This window comes from Salvelinus fontinalis, unplaced genomic scaffold, assembly GCF_029448725.1.
Source record: "Salvelinus fontinalis isolate EN_2023a unplaced genomic scaffold, ASM2944872v1 scaffold_0162, whole genome shotgun sequence".
NCBI classification, from domain to species: Eukaryota; Metazoa; Chordata; class Actinopteri; order Salmoniformes; family Salmonidae; genus Salvelinus; species Salvelinus fontinalis.
The window spans coordinates 328,306-334,305 of record NW_026600371.1 but is presented as its reverse complement, the minus strand read 5'-3'; the positions used below and the strand labels follow the sequence as shown (position 1 = coordinate 334,305).

The following is a 6,000-nucleotide window of genomic DNA, read 5'->3' as shown; positions in this document are numbered from 1 at the left end:
TGAAGAAAGTTGTGCCTGGAAAGACCCGTTTGTGGACATTTCGGCAGTTCTGACGAGCGCTCAATACACGGAAATCTCACCATTGCTGAATGGTCAACGTTGATCAACATCTGGTAGAAAAGATTCAACTCAATGCTACGGTTCAAACATGTACCTTTTGCTCCAATAATTTTTTCATGTCCCTTCGATAGCTCAGGTGGTAGAGCGGAGGACTGTAGAACGCTAAATGCTGAAATCCTTAGGTTGCTGGTTCAATTCCGGCTCGAACGAGGAAAATTTTTCTGCCTCATCAATGCACCCCAAACACTATTTTTACCTGTTGTTCGCACATCCCCCTATAGAGAATAAAATGTGCATTTCACGTTTCCTATAAGAATAGTCTAGGAGTACGAATCCAATCATACAGAAGAATTCAAAACACTTCAAGTTTATCCACAATTCACCACATTCAATAGCTCAGTTGGTATAGCAGAGGACCGTAGAACACTAAATGCTGAAATCCGACTTGAGGAGGACCCTTTTCCTACCTCATAAATGCACCTATAAGATATACATTTGCCTGTTGTTCGCACATTCCCTATAGAGAATAAAACGTGCATTTCCAGTTTCCTAATTAACCTGTCTAGGATGAGAGTGCCGCTAGCGGCACTCCCCCCCCCCCCCCACTGAAAAACCAGTGCCGCGAAATTCAAAAAAAATATTTTTTTTAAATATTTAACTTTCACACATTAAAGTCCAATACAGCTAATGAAAGACACAGATCTTGTGAATCCAGCCAACATGTCCGATTTTTAAAATGTTTTACAGGGAAGACACAATATGTAAAGATGTACATCTATTACCTAAAAACACATTAGCATAATCCACCATCTTTTATTTGTCCACCAACACCAGTAGCTATCACCAATTCGGCTAAACTAAGATATTTATAGCCCCTAACCAAGAAAAAAACTCATCAGATGACAGTCTGATAACATATTTATGCTATGGGATAGGTTTTGTTAGAAAAAAGTGCATATTTCAGGTAGATGGCATAGGTTACAATTGCACCCACCGTCACAAATGGACTAGAATAATTACTATGAGCAACGTGTTTACCTACTTACTAATCATCAAACATTTCGTAAAAATACACAGCATACACTAATCGAAAGACACAGATCCTGTGAATACAGACAATATTTCAGATTTTCTAAGTGTCTTACAGCGAAAACACAATAAATCGTTATATTAGCATAGCACATAGCACATAGCAGCCCAGCATTGATTCTAGCCAAAGTGGGCGATAACGTCAACATCGCCAAAAATATATTAATTTTTTCACTAACCTTCTCAGAATTCTTCAGATGACACTCCTGTAACATCATATTACACAATCCATATAGAGTTTGATCGAAAATGTTTATATTTAGCCACCAAAATCATGGTTAGACAATGTGAAATGTACCCAAGCTGGTGAGAAAATGTCCGTGCGCCACTTAGACAGTGATCTACTCTTATACATAAATACTCATAAACGTGACTAAAAAATATAGGGTGGACAGGGATTGATAGACAATTTAATTCTTAATACAATTGCGGAATTACATTTTTTTATTTATCCTTACTTTTCAATACAGTTTGCGCCAAGCGAAGCTACGTCAAAAAACATGGCGTCCTAAGCCACTAATATTTTTCGACAGAAACACGATTTATCATAATAAAAATGTCCTACTTTGAGCTGTTCTTCCATCAGTATCTTGGGCAAAGGATCCTTTCTTGGGAGTAATCGTCTTTTGGTGGAAAGCTGTCCTCTTGCCATGTGGAAATGCCAACTGCGTTCGGGATGAACTGAAAGCGTGCCCAGCTATTCACAGCGTTAAAGAAATAAATGTCCCAAAATCGCACTAAACGGATATAAATTGCTATAAAACGCTTTAAATTAACTACCTTATGATGTTTTTAACTCCTATAATGAGTAAAAACATGACCGGAAAAATATAACAGGCTAAACTAACGCTTGGAAAAATAGCAGGTCGATGTCCTCCACGCGCATTACGCAGCTGCAAAGGAGCTCCTACCTACAGGGTTTTTTTATTTATAGGGCCTGTGAACGCGCAATCGACCCCATTCAAATCGTCATCACGTAAAGGCATCCAGGGGAAGACGTAAGCAGTGTCCGTATAGTCATAGCAATAACAGTGCCCTTTTAACTGACTCCAGAACAGTGGCCAAAATTTCTGAAATCTGACTCCATGTCAGGGAAATTGCTGTAGAATGGGCTCTGTTCCACTTAGAGACAAAATTTCAACTCCTATAGAAACTATAGACTGTTTTCTATCCAATAATAATAATAATATGCATATTGTACGATCAAGGATTTTGTGGGAAGCCGTTTAAAAAATTACACGATTAGCATAAATAGTCTCAACAGCGCCCCCATCCTCAACAGGTTTAAGAAAGAATCCAAGTTAACTCAGAAAATAGTAAAGAACAATTCAGAACACCAAGTTCCCTGAAGTCATTTTTCCCAAAATTGTTTACAGACAGATTATATCACTTCTAGTTCACTGTATAACAAATCCAGTGGGTCAGAAGTTTACATACACTAAATTGGCTGTGCCTTTAAACAGCTTGGAAATATCCCGAAAATGATGTCATGGCTTTAGAAGCTTCTGATAGGCTAATTGACATCATTTGAGTCAATTGGAGGTGTACCTGTAGATGTATTTCATGGCCTACCTTCAAACTCAGTGCCTCTTTGCTTGACATCATGGGAAAATCAAAAGAAATCTGCCAAGACCTCAGAAATAAAATGTAGACTTCCACAAGTCTGGTTCATCCTTGGGAGCAATTTCCAAACGCCTGAAGGTACCACGTTCATCAATAACAAAAAATAGTACACAAGTATAAACACCATGGGGCCACGCAGCCTTCATACCTCTCAGGAAAGAGACGTGTTCTGTCTCCTAGAGATGAACGTACTTTTGTGCGAAAAGTGCAAATCAATCCCAGAAGAACAGCAAAGGACCTTGTGAAGATGCTGGAGGAAACAGGTACAAAAGTATCTATATCCACAGTCAAACGAGTCCTATGTCAACAGAACCTGAAATGCCGCTCAGCAAGGAAGAAGCTACTGCTCCAACCCACCATAAAAATGCCAGACTACAGTTTGGGGACAAAGATCCTACTTTTTGGAGAAATGTCCTCTGGTCTGATGAAACAAAAATAGAACTGTTTGGCCATGATGACCATTGTTATGTTTGGAGGAAACCAAACAATTTGAAATGGTATATATGTGCGATAACCTACTAAATTCACAAAACTGGTAACCCCGTTTTGTAATCTCTGCAACGGCAGACGTCATCAGCGTCTCCATAATTGAAGAAAGTTGTGCCTGGAAAGACCCGTTTGTGGACATTTCGGCAGTTCTGACGAGCGCTCAATACACGGAAATCTCACCATTGCTGAATGGTCAACGTTGATCAACATGTGGCAGAAAAGATTCAACTCAATGCTACGGTTCAAACATGTACCTTTTGCTCCAATGGTTTTTCCATTTCCCTTCGATAGCTCAGTTGGAAGAGCGGAGGACTGTAGAACGCTAAATGCTGAAATCCTTAGGTCGCTGGTTCAAATCCGACTCGAAGGAGGAACCTTTTTCTGCCTCATCAATGCGCCCCAAACACTATTTTTACCTGTTGTTCGCACATCCCCCTATAGAGAATAAAATGTGCATTTCACGTTTCCTTAAAGAATAGTCTAGGTGTACGAATCCAATCATACAGAAGAATTCAAAACACTTCAAGTTTATCCACAATTCACCACATTCAATAGCTCAGTTGGTATAGCAGAGGACCGTAGAACACTAAATGCTGAAATCCGACTTGAGGAGGACCCTTTTCCTACCTCATAAATGCACCTATAAGATATACATTTGCCTGTTGTTCGCACATTCCCTATAGAGAATAAAACGTGCATTTCCAGTTTCCTAATTAAGAAAGAATCCAAGTTAACTCAGAAAATAGTAAAGAACAATTCAGAACACCAAGTTCCCTGAAGTCATTTTTCCCAAAGTTGTTTACAGACAGATTATATCACTTCTAGTTCACTGTATAACAAATCCAGTGGGTCAGAAGTTTACATACACTAAATTGGCTGTGCCTTTAAACAGCTTGGAAATATCCTGAAAATGATGTCATGGCTTTAGAAGCTTCTGATAGGCTAATTGACATCATTTGAGTCAATTGGAGGTGTACCTGTAGATGTATTTCATGCAGTACCTTCAAACTCAGTGCCTCTTTGCTTGACATCATGGGAAAATCAAAAGAAATCAGCCAAGACCTCAGAAATAAAATGTAGACCTCCACAAGTCTGGTTCATCCTTGGGAGCAATTTCCAAACGCCTGAAGGTACCACGTTCATCAATAACAAAAAATAGTACACAAGTATAAACACCATGGGGCCACGCAGCCTTCATACCTCTCAGGAAAGAGACGTGTTCTGTCTCCTAGAGATGAACGTACTTTTGTGCGAAAAGTGCAAATCAATCCCAAAAGAACAGCAAAGGACCTTGTGAAGATGCTGGAGGAAACAGGTACAAAAGTATCTATATCCACAGTCAAACGAGTCCTATGTCAACAGAACCTGAAATGCCGCTCAGCAAGGAAGAAGCTACTGCTCCAACCCGCCATAAAAATGCCAGACTACAGTTTGGGGACAAAGATCCTACTTTTTGGAGAAATGTCCTCTGGTCTGATGAAACAAAAATAGAACTGTTTGGCCATGATGACCATTGTTATGTTTGGAGGAAACCAAACAATTTGAAATGGTATATATGTGCGATAACCTACTAAATTCACAAAACTGGTAACCCCGTTTTGTAATCTCTGCAACGGCAGACGTCATCAGCGTCTCCATAATTGAAGAAAGTTGTGCCTGGAAAGACCCGTTTGTGGACATTTCGGCAGTTCTGACGAGCGCTCAATACACGGAAATCTCACCATTGCTGAATGGTCAACGTTGATCAACATCTGGTAGAAAAGATTCAACTCAATGCTACGGTTCAAACATGTACCTTTTGCTCCAATTGTTTTTTTATGTCCCTTCGATAGCTCAGTTGGTAGAGCGGAGGACTGTAGAACGCTAAATGCTGAAATCCTTAGGTCGCTGGCTCGAAGGAGGAACATTTTTCTGCCTCATCAATGCGCCCCAAACACTATTTTTACCTGTTGTTCGCACATCCCCCTATAGAGAATAAAATGTGCATTCCACGTTTCCTTAAAGAATAGTCTAGGTGTACGAATCCAATCATACAGAAGAATTCAAAACACTTCAAGTTTATCCACAATTCACCACATTCAATAGCTCAGTTGGTATAGCAGAGGACCGTAGAACACTAAATGCTGAAATCCGACTTGAGGAGGACCCTTTTCCTACCTCATAAATGCACCTATAAGATATACATTTGCCTGTTGTTCGCACATTCCCTATAGAGAATAAAACGTGCATTTCCAGTTTCCTAATTAAGAAAGAATCTAAGTTAACTCAGAAAATAGTAAAGAACAATTCAGAACACCAAGTTCCCTGAAGTCATTTTTCCCAAAATTGTTTACAGACAGATTATATCACTTCTAGTTCACTGTATAACAAATCCAGTGGGTCAGAAGTTTACATACACTAAATTGGCTGTGCCTTTAAACAGCTTGGAAATATCCTGAAAATGATGTCATGGCTTTAGAAGCTTCTGATAGGCTAATTGACATCATTTGAGTCAATTGGAGGTGTACCTGTAGATGTATTTCATGGCCTACCTTCAAACTCAGTGCCTCTTTGCTTGACATCATGGGAAAATCAAAAGAAATCAGCCAAGACCTCAGAAATAAAATGTAGACCTCCACAAGTCTGGTTCATCCTTGGGAGCAATTTCCAAACGCCTGAAGGTACCACGTTCATCAATAACAAAAAATAGTACACAAGTATAAACACCATGGGGCCACGCAGCCTTCATACCTCTCAGGA

The 6,000-nt window shown here is 39.6% G+C and overlaps 2 non-coding genes across 2 annotated transcripts; both read left to right on the top strand.

Moving 5' to 3' along the window:
* Positions 1-181: 181 nt before the first annotated feature.
* Positions 182-270, top strand: trnay-gua (transfer RNA tyrosine (anticodon GUA)). Its single transcript is given in 2 exon segments — positions 182-218; positions 235-270. It is a non-coding gene; the product is annotated as a tRNA-Tyr (tRNA).
* Positions 271-3,542: 3,272 nt separating this feature from the next.
* On the top strand, positions 3,543-3,631 carry trnay-gua (transfer RNA tyrosine (anticodon GUA)). The gene is given in 2 exon segments: positions 3,543-3,579; positions 3,596-3,631. It is a non-coding gene; the product is annotated as a tRNA-Tyr (tRNA).
* The last annotated feature ends 2,369 nt before the right edge of the window (positions 3,632-6,000 follow it).